The sequence below is a fragment of the Antennarius striatus genome, chromosome 15, assembly GCF_040054535.1.
Source record: "Antennarius striatus isolate MH-2024 chromosome 15, ASM4005453v1, whole genome shotgun sequence".
NCBI lineage: Eukaryota > Metazoa > Chordata > Actinopteri > Lophiiformes > Antennariidae > Antennarius > Antennarius striatus.
In genome coordinates, this window is record NC_090790.1 from 7,754,025 (window position 1) to 7,773,573 (window position 19,549).

Genomic DNA, 19,549 nt, shown 5'->3' on the forward strand with positions numbered 1-19,549 from the left:
AGGGCTTGGAAGATACGGGAAAGTATTGTAGCCACACAAACAATATATATCTGTCTAGAGATAAAGTCTTAATCTATTAATTTAAATCTCCCAGTCTCATATAGATTGATACATCTGATGACCTTTTACGTTTGTGTCACATCATTAAGACACAGGTTGAAAGCATGATTGAACTTTTTATTTTTTTTAATTTTACTATCATATTCTCACATGAAACATTGATGAAGCAAGTAACTTTATGCCAGGCTAAATAGTAACAGCATTACATGTAGTAATACAAGTTGTATTACCACAGGGTGAGGGACATAAAAACTGAAAGACAACATGAATACATGTACACCACTGGTTGTGACGTGATTGCATTCACGTATGTTGTGATTTGCCAAGATGTCCCACCATGTAAGTTGACTGACCTTGACAAAAGCTGATTTGGTCCACAGTATAACTCATCCTGACTGTAAGTTATGCTTGATTTGCAGGATGAAGCTGTGTGGAGTGAACAGCTCTTCATGTCAGCACCAGAACAGATGTTGTCTTTTGTTTTGTGCCTTCAAATTAAATCGTTCCTATTTGTCTTTGTTTATTCACTTTTAATTACCATTTCATTTAACTGATAGGTAATTCTGTGAACAAACAAATTATATATGAACTTCAGAAACTTCAATAAGACTTCAAGTTGCACGTTTCACAATAGTTTATGCCCCAGGATTTTGTAGATTTATACTAGGTGACTTTTAAACAAATGGATTACATGGATTACAATAAATCTGACCAGATATGCAACACGGACCATTAAGTAAATTGCAGTTAAAGAAAACACGAATAAGCATGGAAAAAAATAAATACTGTAAATGAATAAAAATCCATTCATGTGGTTAGGGATAGGGGAAGGGGTTGGGGTTAGTGGGAATTACTGGCTTGTTGTTGGTTTTGGTCGAGGCATCACAGAGTGGTAAAAATGTAATTTTAATTCAAACCTTGTTTGCTTTCCATTTTTCATCAGCCGTAATGGATTTTGGAGTTTTGTGGCACACCTTTCATCTTCTGCGCTTCTGCACTACTGTTCGGCTGATGCACCACCAGATGTTGTCTTTGTTATAATGTGTTTTTAATCACCATTCCTGATGTCAGATGCCAGCAGACGGCTCCCAATCTGATTTGCATCGCTTGTTTCCCCTCATCTCTCTTTAACGGCTGAGACTGTTGTGTGTATCAATCACTCTTAACTAGTCACCCTATCAAACATTTCCTAAACTAACTTCTACAACCCCTCAGTGACTTATGTGCAGCGGGGCACATAATTCTTTATATTATTCACAACACCAGGGGAGACAATGCAGCAGACATTTGGACATGATGTTCTTGTTGGACATGTCCTGGTGGAAAAAGTGTTTTGTGTCTGCTCAAAAAAACAGACTTGTTTTGAAATGTTTACAAAATATATGGACACACCAAAGAGGAGAGGTTTATCAGGTGAGAACATAAAATCCCGAGTCTCTAGTCTGCTGCCTTATTAAATTAGAATAGAAAAACTGAATATCTCAACTCAACTACATATTTTTTGTCCAAAATAGCTACCCATGTGGATCTTTTTGTCCCACAGAGAAAATTAAATTAATACAGTGTGATAAACACAAGTTCAGATTTGTTTTTACCCAGTTTTGTACCGTTAGGCTGCCCTAATGGTACAATGAGTGTGGTGCTCCGGAGTGTTTGCATACTCCTTGTGACATTTTTTTGTGTCTACACAACATATGTCTTTTTGTTGCTTTTCTTTTATCTTTCAGACATGACAGTAACACTTCAAAGACATGCTATCATGCTCCACTCACACCGGGCTCACTTCACCAGACTGGGGAAGGAGTGCTGGCTCCATAGAAACACAATTACACAGGGCAGATAAAAGAAAGAAATTCAGAATGCTGAAATGATTCATCTGACAAAACAAACCACCTGTGTGGAGACGGAGGGTGTCGATGTATGGATGTACATGCACCAATGCCACTTTGCAGTATGTAACATTTCTGCGTGGAATTTTAGGGCTGCTATGAAATAATTCTGAGTTCATATAGACTACAGCGCAGTAAAACCTAACAAAAAATGAAATGTACTCCATTCCATATAGTAAAATATTTAGGGAAATTACACATTTGAAATAAAGTGGCTCTTATTCAAGTTTCCTTCGAATAATAATAGTAAAAAAAAAGAAAAGAAAAAAAGATTGGTTTTAATTTTAATTACTTTGCATTCTAGAAGGCAACCATTCATGACAATCTTTCTTGGATTTCTTATTTAACTAACTGAAAGACTGGCAGTGTGTTAGATTTTTCTCTCAAGTGCAAGCCTTTTGCTGTTTTCAATTCAAACACCTAATGTGTTAAAATACTTCCATCAAAGACCTTCAAAATGCTATTCTGCAGGGTGTTTTCAATAATCTTATTTTTCCCCTAACCTATAAAGATGATCTACTTAGCAATCCAAACAGGTCAACAGCAAAACATTAAAGTTATCTTACTGATTGTGAAATAGTAAAAGAGTATATAGATGCCATGTCTGTCACACTGAGAGAAGTTATTAAACTAGACCATCCCTCAGCTGCAGCAGCCACAGGAAGAGAAGTACGAGCACAGGCTACACAGTCACAGCTGGATGCTACCATTCAGACAGCACCCTGCACAGCTTTGATAGCAGATGAATCGGTAAATATTAGCAACAATGCCTAGCTTCTGATGAGCATCAGGTTTTAACATGCAAAGAAGATTTCTCTGAGAAAATCCTGGTGTTACGGCACTTACTAAATTCAGCAGACGGGAGGACATGTACCTGGCAAAGAAAGGCTATCACAGTGAGAGTCAGAAAACCAGACCATCTATATTACGGCTGTCCTTGTTTACATGACATCACACCTAAATTACCTCAAATTATAAGGTAAAAAAATAAAAAAAGTGCTCCTATGTGTGACTTGGGAGGAGCTGTCCTGTCTTTCCAGAAGAAACGTCTCTCAGACAACTGAACTCATTTTCAAATAATGAAAAAAATACAGCGTGGAGATAATGACCTCCTTTTGACTACAGATGATAACTTTCCCTCTAGTTTTTCTGACACTTACTGAAGTAGCCAAGCACAACTAGATCTCATTTGGCCCCACATACAGACATGAATCAGCATTCTCAACAGCTAACATAATGTTAAAGAACAAGAAACATTTTCCTCTGAAACTTAAAAATGCTAGCAGAAAAGGTTAAAGCTTGTTATTCCCATTTGCAGTAAACGGCACTTTTACGCTCTACCCTGACCCTCCGTTCCCACCGTCATCCCCCTCCGCCCTTCACTAACCTCTTCAAAGCTAAGAGGCCATCGGCACAACTTCAGCAGGAGAACCACACTGTGAGCAGAAATGTCAGCACCTCCATCTCAAACACACACGTGTCAGCACTTCAAGTGCACACAAATACACATACACATGTCAGCACCTTCATTGCACACACGCACATGCACGCACACACACACACACACGCACACACACACACACACACACACACACACAACTGGTCAACATGTCATTAGGGAGGTCCACATGGCTCATATAAAAGCCTGTCCAGCAGGAAGGGGTTGGGGCGGGGCACAGAGGAAGGGAGTGGGGGGCACGGGGTTATGAAGAAAGTGTTAGAGCTAAGAAATAAAGGGGGGAGACAGACAGAGGTGGAGTGAGAATAGCAGGAAGCAGCCAGAGAGGGATTGAAGGAGAAGGGGTGAATTAAGAGAGATGAACAGGATGTACAAAGTACCATAAATTCTGGAAGACAGAGGGAGTTGGAAAGAAAAAAAACACAACAAGCCGTTTGAGATGGGAAACTGCAGCGAAGTAAAGGAAATAGGACTGAGTGAGGATGGACGAATTCTGGCAGGTAGAAATAATAAAGAGAGATTTGGTACAAGGTGTACAGAACAGGGGTTGTAGAAAGCATGGCTAGAGGCAGAAACAGAAGGAGGAGTAACAAAAAAAAAGATCTACAGAGGGAATAATCATAATATGGTGAAAGAAGGGGTGTTTGGATCACAGGGAGACAAAAAACGATATGTATCAGAGTGGAGTGCAGTGGAAAGTGAGGGGCTGGGTGTGGGATAGCTAAGAGAGAAAGAGAGAGGCAGAGCAGGAGAGGAGTGTATTCTCAGATCAATGGATGGCCTGTCCTCCGCTGCGTCTGCATTTCCTCTTACTCACACAATAAGACCCTCTCACTACACCAAGGAGATTGGGAGAGAGAGAGAGAGAGAGAGAGAGAGAGAGAGAGAGAGAGAGAGAGAGAGAGAGACAGAGAGAGAGAGAGAGAGAGAGAGAGAGAGAGAGAGAGAGACAGAGACAGAGACAGAGACAGAGACAGAGACAGAGACAGAGAGAGAGAGGTGTGTAAAGGAGAGACTGTCATTCTGAGAGAAAATGACCCTCTTGCACTATGGTGTTCTCTTAATGTTGGAGGTCAATGGTCGGTTCTTTAATGGAAATTTCAATCTGTAGTCTTTTACAGTTTTAATCTGTCCAGGGAGACTTTTATTTCTGTCAATTTGGATGTTATACTGTAGGTTCATATCCCATGAATGTGGGGAAAACTGTTAATGCTAGCCTTGTGATATGAGCCCCATTCAGACGTCATTTTTATTGCAGGCCTAGTGAGCTTTTATTTCGACCAGACATTGGATTTTAATGCAATGAAAGGTTGTTACTGTGTTTCACCTCGGTGAAGCCTGCAGAGTTAGTAACGCTGCAGAGATCTATACATCTATGTGAACAAAATGCACTGGCATGGCAGAATAGGTCTGACGATGACTGTTCATTTGTGTGACCTACACCAGTTGATTAAGTATGGCAGAGCAACGGGTAATCTGTTATTTGAATAAAAGTATACAAAATGATGACACACTGGAAAGAGAGTGGATTATGTCAGCTTTGGCATTCAGTGTTGTGTCATACTTCCCTCACAAACCAAATACAAACAAACAAAAGGAGACACAGAAATAGGAATTAATCAATAATTAGCCATTGATAATTAGCCCTCTTCATATACTTACTAGTAATTAATTGATTAAAAAAAAACAGCACTCATATAATTGGTAGTAAAGGTAAAGTTGGATGGTGGACCCATAGATGTGGACTTTTACATTTTTTTCTTAGATATAAGCATAATTGTAAGCACATCCTTGTGGCTTTGAATGATGTAATGAACAGTGGAGATCTCTACACAGTGTGACCCATAAAAGAAAAGAAGCTAGAGTCGAGTGAATGCAACATAAGCAGATGCAGTCTACGAGGGCTTCAATAATGATTATTTGCTATTGTCACCCAAATTAAATGGTGATTGGCCTCAAAAGGTTCCAGTTATACTTGCAGTATGTTGGTGATCCTTTTGTTAGAACTACGTGTGAACAGTACCACAATGATTGTAATGCTTTCGGTACTTGCTCCATCAATTTGTACATGCCACAATGATTAAACAATAACTACTGTAGTTGCAACAATCGTCAACAACCCCATAATCAGTTCTTTGGTAAATGCGTATTTCAACTAGATCTTAGTCTGCTCAATTATCTCAAATGTGGGATTTGGGAAAATTAAACCATATTCACAAGTGATTTATCAATAATAAGGATGTAGAAGGATTTCCAGTAAGGTGCATTTTTGCGCGCAGTGTCAATACAGACGTTTTGCAAATGTTTTATGGCTTCTGTCTAATTGAAATAAATACATGTGAGTTGTCATACGTGCGAATTGGTATACTTAGCTGAACATAATGTCTGCAATATGATTGAATATTCTGTAATAACATTTTCCCAAAATTTAATTTCCTGCTACCAATCAGTTTTATGTCAGTTTATGCTGGATAGCTCATAAAAAGGTACTTGAATTGAAATTTACTGCTCTGCCAGTTTATCTCCGTTAGGCTCTAAATGATTGTAGGTGGTTTCAGTTTATATTTGGAGACAGTGATTGGTTTGAGCAACAGACAGCAGACTGTTTGCAAGATACAAGGAGAAAATTGCACAAGGCTGCTGTGATGTTTACACATTCAGGGGAAAAAGCTAACAAGGGAGTGTGTGAGACAAAGCAAAAGAGGAATGGGGTGAGACAGTGGGTGAGGAGGTGTGTGCATGTGTGTCCTCCGGCAGCCGTGATGCATTAGTGTAACCCGATCGCTCTGCTCCCCTGTGAGCCCTAACCTTGAGTTATACACAGAGATGCATGTTGCAAAGAATACAGTCTGTTATAAATGAGACTAATAGTCTTCATCACTGGATGTTTCTAATATTAGATAACCTAAAAGTAATGTATAGGAGATATACATATAGAGTAGGTGTAAATGATGCATGCAAACAGACATTTTGCCCTGGAAGTTAATCAATTGGAAGAATGGAGGGTCCCAGACCATCTGGCAAATTAAGAATATAACAACAGCTTTTAGGCCTTGGCACACCCTTGATTGACATTTCTGGCCCTCCAGTTTTGAACAATCCTGGCCCAAATAAAAATATGATGACAATGATGATGATGATAATGATGATGTCCTCAAATGTCCCTCAGGTCATGTACCACCAATGTTGCATAATTAATCCACACACAACATTCTTTATGATCAGCATTATCACTGTTACAACTTACGGTGTCCAAAGACTGAAGAAAGAAGTATTGTAAATGTAGCATATTAGGTGTAAAATACTATGTTTCCCTCTTTGTTCTGCTGCACTCTTATTAACTGTTGTGACCGACTGATTATCAGAAAATCATTCAATGTAATTCTACATTAAAGCATAAAATCCTCATTTTCCAGTCATGCCACAAACCAGATAAAGCATTTACTGGGGATGAGATTGTCTGTTCTTTTGGATTCATAAAAAAAAAAAAAAAAGAACTGCAATGCCTGAGAGTCATTTCTTTCATTAAGAAACCCAGGTCGTTATTGGCCCAAGTATAACAAAAGTCACAATTGAAACTCTTCATCTTGAATACATTTAGTAATAATGGGGTATTATTCCTCATCTTATTCCCTCGCATTAAATAATACTATTCCCAGAGCCCATTATGAAGCTTAATCATTGGGTGCTGAAATACACCACGGATAGATAATTACAGTCGATGGTATCCACTGATAAGACACATGATAAGATTTTTTTTTCTTCTCTTTTAGTTTGTTTCTTTCTTCTGTAGCTACTAGGCTCTCAGCTGGATTTTAAAATGTGAGCAAGTCTGCAACTGAAAAAAAGTGTGTGAAGAAGAAAGAGAATGATGTAAAAAAAAAAGAGGAGAAATAAGAGTAAAAAGACAAAAAAAGGTATAAAAATAGACAAGTGAGTGGAAGGACAGTAAATCATTTACAGACGTATGCAGGGAAGGTCATGGGGGTTTAAATATTCATTACGGGTGTCAAAGCTTTTGGATCTTCAGGGATAACATTTCACTCCTTGACTCATTTGATGTTTATATTCGCTGAATTATGCATCAAAACGAATGTTATAAATACTCCTTGTTTTTAGCGTTGCTATAAGGAGAAGCACTTGTGTGACAGCAACACCACCAAGAATTTGAGGTTAAAATCCCAACGGAGTCACCCAATCGTACGAGAACATGAACTCTCACAACTGTGAGGAATATTACAAGTATCACACAAGGTTTATGCTTCTTTTGTTAGATATTTGAGTTGGGAAATAAAAACATGAAAATTTGACATTTGCACCAGAGGTATTTAGAAGGCAGAGCACTCAACTGTTGGCTGCATACACTTCAATAAGACACCTGATGTTTTGATGGACCATAAAGGAACAGGGTGTGATCTCTGGGGTGATTTCTTTTGAGTCTATTTCCCCACTCAAATGCACTTGAGTAATATTCAGAGATTGCATTAATTTGCTCTGTTTCATGTAAAATACTTACGTTTGTCAGCTATTGAAGTCTCACTCTCCTAGAAACGATAATGCGATGTGGTCTGTTTTATGAATGCAACCACAAGTTGAGTATGAATTAAGGTCATTTGGGAAACAGTTCTGGCTTATGTTCCACTGTTTCAGACTCAGTTGTTTACTGTTGTGTACTTTATTTATTATCAACTTCCGTACTTCAATATAAGCTAATAGGAATGAATGCACCACTTTTAACTCACACAGCATATATTAAATGGGAAATTTGACATCAGGTTTATTGGAGTTTCGTGGCATTTTAACAACCTTTGTGCTGCATTTGCATTCATTTTTGTGAAGAGCCCCAACAGAAACATCTCCCCCATCTGTCCTTATGACTGGAGTGTTCAGCACAGAATGGACTGACACTTGGTATTTGAAATCTGTGCTTTCGTCACATGGAGAAGACTGCCCTTCACATCCCCCGCCAATGCAATTTAGCACCAACTACTGAAAATGCCAACCAGGTTAGAATGAATTAACATTATAAAAACCAATGGCAGGGTTGTTTGTCAATGAGCTCATCAATACTTCAGTGATGGCAAGGCTCAAACCGGAACTAATTTATTACCTGTTTTCAGTAGTCCTCCCTGTTCCACACACAGCTCCACTTGCCCTTTTTCCTCACCTCTTATTTAATTTTCATCTGCAATTATTCTCTTCATCTTTACTCTTCCTGTCCTCTGTATTTGTTCATTTTTTCAATCTATTTCCCTTCCCCAATCCCTATCCCCATTTATCTCTTCCTTGTTACTTTTCTACTGCCCATCCATCCCTCACCCCTCTTTTCCTTTCCTTTCCTTTCCTTTCCTTTCCTTTCCTTTCCTTTCCTTTCATTTCTTTCTCTCTTTCCCCCTCCCTTTCTTCCACTTTTTGCTGGGTGTCCTGTTCCCTCTCTCTCTCTCTGGGAGTAGCAGACCTCCTGACGGCTTTGTATCGATCTTCACATCTCCCCTTTTTGTTTCTCTCTCTCTCTCTGTCTCTCTTTCTCTCTCTCTCTCTCCCTCTCTCTCTCTCTCTCACATACACAAACACACATGTGCCCGCACACACACGTACATGTTATGCACACACACACACACATTAGGGTGACAAGATAAAAGGGTATTTTATGCTCCAAGGCAAAGCCAGCTGAACATAAGACCAGAGGATCTCAGCCTCTGGTAGAACAAAAGCAGAAAAAACTAAACAAACTGAAATTTGTGAACACATTCCCAAATTTCTGACACGAACACAGCAAAGGTCATCATTAGATATATTTAAAACAATTTCATTTTAATCTGCAAGTCAAGTTCTGTGTCAGGTAATATAAATCATGTGGTCATAACATTCAGCAGCTCTTGCTTTTGAATGCTTGAGGCAACAGCACGTGTGAAGTACTTAAACCACACTGTGAAGAAACATTTCTGGATATCAATGCTATTTATAATATTAGTCTTTTTGTGGGCAACTTGACTATAACCAAGCAATGATGTGGATGTTGCTTTCAGGGGACAGCCTGTTATACAGATGCAAACAAAGGAGGGATAAGTTCAGGGTAAAGGTTTAATCCTCACTGCATGCACAAGAAGCAAAAATGAAGAAAACATAGCTTGTGCAAAACGATGATATCTACTGTTGGATGATATAAAATATCTGTTGCCTTTTAAATGTTTAATATGCATGTGTTTTATGAAAGCTTCTGTGCGCTCCCAGCTACAAGACATGTGCTAGTGTTATAGCAATTTATAACATACACCTTAATGTTGCTCATTTCTTATTAATACACTATTTTCCTAAACTTTTTAAACACATGTTGTCATACCTCAGGCAGACTTTGAAGCTAAATACTTATCATTAAACCTTGACATGCTCACTGTGTTCTACTGCATAGAATTATGTTCTGTAATTTTTTACATATATTTATGTTTGAAAACAGTAGAACCTTGATATACGAGTACCTCGAGTTTTTTGAGACATTAGCCATCGCTTCGTCCACGTCTGTTTTTGACACCATTGCTAGTTGGCGGACGTGTACAACATCAGCTGAGACCACATCTTGTTCTTTCTTGAATATTATCTCTGGAGTAAAGATTTTCTGTGAGTGTGTGTGTATGTGTTATCATCATCATCATCATTATTATTATTATTATTATTATTATTATTATTATTATTATTATTATTATTATTATTATTATTATTATTATTATTATTATTATTATTATTATTATTATTATTATTATTATTATCATTAAAAATAGACCCATTTACCTGGTGTTCATCTTTTGGGAAGTTGTGAAAAAGTGTGAAGTATTCTGTTTTTTAGTAGTGTTAAAAAATGTAATTCTGCAAGGGAAGTTGACATACAGAAACAGAAAGAGACAGGGCAGTGAGATTTGGTGTGTTTGCAGCTAAGGTGTAGAAAACAGGAGTGAGCAGATTAAAGAAGTTCATGAGGAAACACCACCATACCACCGTAGTTATACTGTAGTTTTATAGATCAAATTGAAAAGTTTCTTTATCCACCAACGAAAAAATAATATGCACTTTTCATTAATTGAGGATGTAAGAAAATATTCTTTAACATCATTTTACATGAATGAGATTCACAGCTTCTGCATATGAAATTAAAAATATTTAGAAATGCACTAAAAGCAACCACTTTTGTGATCAATCAATACTACTCAGTTAGCGATGTGCAAAACTTTCAGAACTTTTGGCAAGCTAGCATACACCAACAAAAGGTGCGTAATACAAGCCCTGCTACTGATAAGGGCCCCCTGCAGGCAAGAATGATGTTGGTATTTTGCTTATGCATTTTAAATCTATAACTGGATATTTTTGAAAGAAAAGTGTTTACTGTGTTGTGCATTTTGTCTATTTCTTTGGTATATCATCATGTGTCTCTTGTCATAAAAGCCACCATAGTAAGGAAGTCCTACACTTTCAAAGTTTATGTCTATCATCTATCACAATTAAACAAACAAAAAAAAGTAATATAATTTATCTACCAATGCACCCACATTTTGGGATTTTAACACGCTGTTGCTTTCTGTCCTCAATCCATTCAGTAAAAGCGAGACCTTAACCTTTAACCTTTCATGTCCATTGCTGCCCTTCACATACAATCTTGTCATAGATTATGCATCATGTACCTACAATATTCAGTATGCATCTGTCACTTAAAAGGTGAATGGAAAAGCATGAGATCAACAGAATGAAAAACAAAAAACAAAAATAAATTATTATGTCACCTGTATATCAATTGTTCATGGAGTCGGTATGTTTACCTTTTTTTTAAAGCAACCTACAACAGTGTAACCGAGTGCATTTACAATGGGAATGCAAACCCTTTCTATGTCAGTCCAATGCTCTGTTCGCTGCTCCTCATTGCTAACAAGACGCTGTCAGGAATCAATACCATTCATGAAAAATGATGTGACTTTCAGCTGCTGTGGCCACATCAATCATGTTATTACCATTAGCTCATCTCTTGACACCAACTTGGATTTCTATCCCCTGCCCCTCCCAAACTCTCTCCATTTCTATGTGAGCACCCCCCCCACAGACACACACTCTCTCTCTCTCTCTCTCTCTCTCTCTCTCTCTCTCTCTCTCTCTCTCTCTCTCTCTCTCTCTCTCTCTCTCTCTCTCTCTCTCTCTCTCTCTCTCTCTCTCTTCTCTCTCTCTCTTTCTCTCTGTCATTCTCTCTTTCTTTCCAACTCCCTACCTCTCTCCCTGCCAGCTCAGCGGATACCCCTTGTCACAGCTCCTATTTCAGCCTTCTGAAGTTTCCTAATTGATCGCAATTAGAGCCGCAAAGGGGTGGGGGGTTGGAGGGCAGACAAACGGAGATGGGGAGAGAAAGTGTTTTTGCATGTCTATGCATATGTGTGTATATGACAGAGAGACACTGAGAGATAAAAATCAATGTGCCTGTTTTGAGAGTGGTTATATTAGCGACTGGACTACATGTGGCCACAGACTGTTGGGGTAATAACACAAAGGGACATTTGACAGACAGACAGTGAGACACACGAAGATACAGTGAGACTGATGGGACAGAATTGAGGAAAACTGAAATACATCCAGTCAGTTATATGTTTTCTTTAATAAATGTGATCTAATCTAAAAATTGACACTTGGTGATTTCAGTTAAACTCTCCTTACATTTGTTGAAAAACCACAAAAATGCTCAGAAATCTTGGCAAATATTTTGACGAGACTTCAGGTTACTGTGCACAATCGCCAAAGATAGAGAATAGTAAGGGCTTATTTTTAATGTATTTTGGTTCATTGTCCCCTAGCTTTGTAAAGTGCTGCCACACAAACATGTTGCCCTTTCCTTTATAATAACTACAACTATTAAAAGGTGCCAACTAAATTTGCCTTCAACTGGGGTAACACTTCATAATATCCATAAGCAACATTGTTTGTGGAATAGTTTATCAGTACTTTAGTAATGGCTAGTTAGGGATCATTACTAAAGTACTGATAAACTATTTGGGACCAATTCTCATCAGTCCATCCCTAAATAGTTTGTCTGTCTTTCAGCCATCTCATCAATACTTTGATAGCTTGGAACTGGTTCTCCACACCCACTTCTGTTTGTGGCTGCCTTAATAAGGAAATAGATTTTAAACTAGGAGAAAACTAAAGGAAAATTGAAGATAAATGTTAGGTTTGTTGTATGCCATTGGATAGAATGGTCTACTATATTTCATTAATATTTTCCTAGTCATTAAATTAAGTCATTCTTTTATGCCAGTTAGTCTGAATCCTGTGTAGTCAAATATCCCCTCAAACATGCCAACCATAGTTAAGTGTCATTATAATCACTAAAAGCCACAGTGTCTTTTTCCCATCATTTGTGAAGTAGAACCTAGCTATTTCCACACTGCACAAATATTTGGTGGTTTCCCTCTAAACTGTGTTATGACGGAAAATATGGGTATTTAGTTGAATACTGGGATATGCATGATAAAAGATCAAGATTAAAGCTATTGATCAGACTTCCCAACCTGTTAAGTACTGATAGTAGGAAACAACAAGCAATAAAGAACATAGTTGAAGGACACAGTGGTAAATAGGAAGGATAAGGATAAAATCAAGACTAGCTGAGTGATTTTTGAAAAAAAAAAAAAAGTAGCAGCCAAGAGGAGAGATAGAAAGGATTTGTTATAGAGAGACAGAGGCAGAATGACAAAGAAAAAGAATAACAATGGTGCCAAAGCCTCTTCCATCCTCCTTGCAAACGTCCCTGATCTCCTTTTTTCTCTCATTTAAATTCCTTTCCATTGTCATTTCAATTCAAGCCTAACCCCCCACCGCCTGGCAAATACACACACAAATACTCCTGGACATTGGAGCACACATGCATTGACGAGGCCATCTTTGGAAGTCAAGCTTACAAGTCTTAACTAATCCCTGTCAATGGGCACACACATACACACATGCCCATAATGTTTACTGGAAAGATAGGCTCAAGTTTCCTCAAGCTGCAGATGTCAATGTGACCCTAGCTACGCTACATGGGTGTGGAGTAGCAGGGGGCTTGTCGCCGAAAATCCGGCATCTTGTCAGTGAGACAAGGCCGGGCAGGCTCACACAGCACTCATGTCTTGTTACCTTGATTTTATTCCTTGCCTTAATATTCTTTGCTCAACCCTGCTAAAGACCACAGCATGCTCACTTGTCGGGAATGTTATCTCGCAGAGCAGACACAGTAGCATTATCAGGATATGTCTTCAGAGCTGTCTGCAACAGTGTCTAGATGCAAAAATATCTTGTCAGCATGGTCAGGACACGGCTGGGTTAATGCAATTCCTTGGCTTACTCTTTGTCAGCGGTTCTAGGTCATAGAGATGACAACTGACGCTGATCATAAAATTGCTTTATCAATGTGAACAGGCTACATCTGTGCTGTCCAGAAAAGCCACGCATAATGACGTGCTGTCTGCAATGTTGGGGCAACATGAGTCAGTTCTTGTCTTACTGTTCATTGAAATTAATTCTCTGAGATACATTTAAATTCATTGTGGTTAAATTACAAATTATCATAACCCCAAATCTAGCTCTCTTTTATTCTTTTCTCAGAATAAGTTAATTATATTAAGACAAAAAAAGACATCAGCAACTCCATGTTTGGAAGTCTAATAACATTTAAAAAATATCTGATAAAAAACGCTGTGGGTAAAATTAAAGAAATTAGATAATTAGATAACAAAAGTCTTTTTGTGACAAATTGTACTTACTTCATCACCATTTAAATCATCATGGGCTGAACAAGCAATGTTGATCTAAATAAGTGTGCATACTGTGTTTGCAAAGGTGTTTCGGGCAACAAACCGACCCAGAGGGATCAAAACACACAGTCTCATATTACTTGCGACCCCCCACACAGTAACACTTGCGGGCAGGCGGTGCAGGTGCTCGTGCAAGTGTAAATGATATGAGTGGGGTCTACAAAGCAATCTGAAGACCTGCATGCCAATTGCACCAATTGCTGTTGGCAGACAGAAAAAAACTGAAAGAAAGGTGGTCATCTTAATGTATAATCTCAATCATGCACCACCTCAATGCTTCTGTGCAAGTCCTTTGGATAAGTATGAGGTTAAATCCATGCCTGTGGATTAATCTTTTCAATTACTCATTCTGAGAGGAGGCTGCATAAGGTGACACATTCTACATCACTTGTCTTGAGTTCAGAGCTGCCAAAACATCAAGGAATATTCAATCAAATGGATTCAGTGACATGAACATCAAGAAATGCATCTTTCTCTTGTAGACTTCCTTCTCTCAGAAGGTACTGTAACTCTACATCCATAAAGGGCAAATCAGAGATTTCAGCAGGTGACTTTGAAAGGATGACTTATTGATCGTTCACTGTGTCACTTTGAATTTTTCAATTATTTGTTGATTTGCCAACCTGAGCATGGCAACCAAAATAAAGTGAAAAAGATCATTAATATTAGCCAAAAGACAATTTGTACGGTCTTTGTAAAGTATATAAAGCAAATGTCACGAAGAGAACGAAAAGTTGGACTAGCTGACACTTGCTTTTAACAAATCAATATTAGTTTTTTATAGCTCCAGGAAAATCTATTTTGACATTTCATAGTAGAATATTCATTTGTTGTCTTGACTACTGCCTGAAATCCAAATTGTCTCCAATCCATTTATTTGGTAGTTTGTTGTCTCTCTGCCATCTTCAGAAACAATCTGAGAACTATCTGGCATAATAATTTTTAATTTTGTAAAGCATGTTTTTGTGGTATTTATATATAACCCATTGTCTTCTTTGAAGTGGAAAGTATCTTCATCCGTACTGTCCACAGCAATATCGGTCTCTTTCTTTTCATTAACTTTTGTTTTTTTTATCCAGGAAAGCATTAATTGTCACTTGGGTTTTCTCCAACTTTTGCATCTTTTCCGGAAGCATGGTGATAATTTGAGACTAACTCATCACTCTCTCACTGCAACGTGTAAAATGAGCAGGCGCCATGTTGGCGTTTGGTCGATTTGATTCATTCATTCTTCATTGTCACAACCGCTTCATCCGTCTATCCCAGCTGACTGAGGGCGTGAGGCCACGGAAACTCCTGGCGCAATGCCAGTGCGCTGCGGAGCCACAGAGACACACAGACAAACACACACGCATACACTCACAACTATGGTCCATTTGGAACCGGCCAATTAACCTGAAGTGCATGTTTTTGGAGGTTGGAGGAAGCCGGAGAACCCGGAGAGAACCCAAGCAGACACGGGAAGAACATGCAAACTCCGCACAGAGCGGGACGCAAACCTGTAACCGCCTTGCTGTGCGGCAACAGCGCTACCCACTGCGCCACTGGTCAATTTTAATAAGGCTGAATCAAGCAGATGAGTCTCGTGATGAGAAACTTATGTGATTTTCAGGTTCGACATTAAAATGGAGAAATTGATAAATTGTGAATATTTTTGTTGAATGGAAGTGCATTTTTCCCAATATTATATCGCAGAAAAAGATAGCATTCGTTTTTTTTAATTGTAAGTATCTAAAGCTTGTGTCCCAGGGGCGCATGTTGTCTGATGATCATGCATTCCTGTCAAAAAATGTACGTCAAAGACGCAAGGACGCACACAAACGAGAACACTGTTGATATACTCAAAAATGCTTGTCTAAAAAGAAGAAAATAACAGACCCAGAATCATATCTGTCTCCCAACTTGTTTTCTTTATCTAATTCAAATAACTGTGTAGCTTTTGGCAAAACAAGCCTTTTCAGAACGGTATGACTCTTTGTTCTCTAATGTCGCTACTTGACTGATCATCCACACTACTTTACCCTCAGCACTGCACGACCTCACATCCACAAAGTCTGAGAAAAATCATACAAACTTTCATCAAGAAGGTAGAACAGCAGATAGAGAATTCTTCAATTTTACTGGATTTGTCTTACAGGTTAGTCATGATTATCCATCACGATGTATATTGTGGCACAAGCCAAATGTCCCAATGGGAAGACTACATTCTGAAACTTGAACTCAATTACAGATACAGTAAAAGCAGAGCCCAGTGTAATTAGGTTGCATTAAACCTGATTGCTGGCACTAAATGAACAGTTCTGCAGGGTTATGTCCTCGGTTCAAATCCCCAGACTGGCAGAGGGGGAAATTTGTCGGGGAGAGGCAAATGAGGGTTTCTCTCCCCGCCTTTATTGATTTCAGTCAAGCTACCCTTTGGCAAGCCCCTTAACCTCCATTTTCTTTGTTGCAGCTGCTGAATGAGCAAAAATTTGCATTTACTTATTCCACATGTAAATATCAGCCATCATTCAAGTACGTAAAAAAAAAATCAAAATTGGACTTAAGCTTTTCCATTCAGATTTAAATGGGTGGCCTTAAACTGTAGCTTCAGGTCTGACCAAATAAAATATTGCGCACATGTAGCGTACAAAGCAGTGCTGCAGAGCCTCCTTGTATGTAACCTTATAGTCCTGAGCTGTCAGTATGAATGGCATGAGAAGCGGCCTGCATGGAATCTAAATATCTGTCTACGTGTGTGTCCACTCCGTCTACGTATTTCCTGCACAAGTGTGCGTGTCTGTGTGTATGTGTGTGTGTGTCTGTGTGCTTGAACATCTGCGGGCACCCCCGCGATACTGTACGAGTCTGCATGCCCATATTTTACTGCCATTTCTGTATCTGACTGTTGATGTGCGTGCGCGTGTGTGAATGAATGACGCTGGCACTTCTGGAGAGAGGAACTTTATCCTGTTCCGCCAAATCCTTTCAACGCCCGCTGCCACTCACACACTCACACAAACACACATCACACACTCTACTGCTGACACACGCATGTCACCACAGCAACCAGATACAGTCAAAGACATGCCATTGACACTGAAGTAGAGTCCACCACACAGGCATGTAAAAGGTTCTCTGTGAGTGATTTGGGCATCTTAGGGAGTTGAAACTTATTTTTTCATCAATATTCTTAAATTGAAAAGAATGCAATCTGCGTTGTTGTCTCATACTGTATTCTAAAATAGCTGCAGCAATATTCCTGTGACCTTTCACACAATTTCATATTGATTATTTTATTTCGTGCACAGTGCTCAGTACTGAAACAATCGTAAATTTCACTGATTCTTGGAACAATATTTTAACATAATGTAGATTCACTTGCATTCATATCGAGTAGAAAACCAAATTAGAAGAGCCACACTCCTGTTTATTAGAACAAAAAATAAATAAAAATGAAATGAGCTTGAAGACTTCCAGTTTGTCAAAGTCACTCAGCGCAGATTACATAAAAATAGCATTAAGCCTAAATTTGATAGGTGATGAAAAGTGGTAAACCATGTGAGCTTTTTATTCAAATACATGTACAGCACATTCAGAATTGAGCTTACCTTGGACAGGACAAAATGCCAGCAAGATCCTCCTCTTCACCCTGCCGAAACAAGCCAGAATTAGTCAATCTATCCACAGAGACTGCAGTGAAGGATTTGAGTTCAGACTGTTACATTCTGTTTGAGAATAAAAATCATCAGGGAGTCTGGGTTTGCCAGTGTTACTATTCACAGCTTATCTGTTCAGATACTGTAGTGTCTGTCACCCCAACCTTTCAGCTTAGTGAGAAATTATTTTTGCAGAGATTTGAAATTGTGTTGGTGAAAGGAATTATATCATGCTAGAATCTTAAAAAAAATAAATAAATAAAAAACCCTGAGGGATTTGTAAAACTGAATATATCTGATTCGTCAGATTGTTTTGGTATCAACACATGCTATAAAAAATGCACAAATTACAGTTTTTATTTTGAAATATAACTATTTTAGCCATACATCCTAGCAGTGTCTGAAAATGTTACATCTATACACCACATAGACATTGACTGCAACTTTTCCTGTCAATTAATTCCTTTCCTTCATCTTCATCTGGTTGCCATTCACCCCACCTGCCCATCAGTCTGCAGACAGGGACAGCTGAGAGTAGTACAAGCTACTTACCATGACAACCAGACACTCATGGAAACACACACACACAAAACTACACAAGCTCAACAGGTTAGGACTTTCACAGCTCTAGAAGCTTTAACAGCAAGAGGCCAAATGTAATTAAGAAAAAATTGAATACTTAAGAAAAAATTGAAAATCAGTATTCACTGAAGAGTATATGCAAAATACGATAACTGCAGGTACTCGCTCCTGCGCCATACTGTGAGCCAGTGGCATTGCTCTCTCCATCTCTCCTTCTCTCAAGGCACCGACGGGACTGGCAGGGGCAGGGGCGTTCTCCTCCCTGATCCAAGGCTAGGCTTGACCGCATACCTCAACTCGATAGGAGTTTGGTGGTTTTAGCAGGTTATTAAATGGGCACTTCCCTTCACTGGTGTTTTTTTGATTTAGGTCCATGACACCTCGGAGGGGCTCAACAGCAGAATCCAGTGTCCTGGCTCAATCCCTGCTGAACACCACCCAACTCTATCTCTTTGGTCCTTCAGTAGTTGTTGTCTGCCACCGCCACTTTCTTTGGATCCAGACTCACCGTGATGCTCCATCTGCCCGCTGAGTGATGTTGGCCACCAGCCGCTTCCTAGCCATTCTTTCAATCCCCAGCAGTGCGACAGCTCTCCATAGTGACCGTCCAGCAAATCCCCTGCATCCCACCTCCACTAGCAGGTTCCAAGCCTTCCATCCCTTTTGCTGGGTTTAAAGGATGAGGTCTTGATATTTCTTGAGCTTGCGCTCATATGCATTCTCTATTCTCTCTTCCCAGGACACTGTTAATTCAATCAACACCACCTGTTTGGTACCTTTAGACCACAAGATTATATCTGGTCTCAGGCTAGTGTGGGCTATCTCCTCTGGGAATTTCAGCTGTTTCTTGAGGTCGGCCGGCATCTCCCAGTCGCTTGCCGTGGCCAGGACCCCTTTGCTTTTCCCTCCTCTTACTGCACTTTCTCCTACCCTGATGAAATGGCTGAAGCATCCATGCTCCAAAATCAAATCCTCCAAAATCCATCTTCCTTCTGGCATTGACCTTGTTGTGATGGTGCTCTGATGGGCAACATCTTGCAAGTTCTGCACCTCAATGCAACTTATTTACTGTCTTGACAAAAAGGTCCATCGCTGCGG

The 19,549-nt window shown here is 39.1% G+C and overlaps 1 protein-coding gene across 1 annotated transcript in view; it reads right to left on the reverse strand.

Annotated features, from left to right (window-relative positions):
* cntfr (ciliary neurotrophic factor receptor) overlaps positions 1 to 19,549 on the reverse strand; it is a 225,496-nt gene that overhangs the window by 167,123 nt on the left and 38,824 nt on the right. Inside the window, exon 2 of the mRNA XM_068335382.1 lies at positions 17,822 to 17,862. The gene's annotated coding sequence lies outside the window, so the exon portion shown is untranslated. The remainder of the gene's footprint in view (positions 1 to 17,821; positions 17,863 to 19,549) is intronic.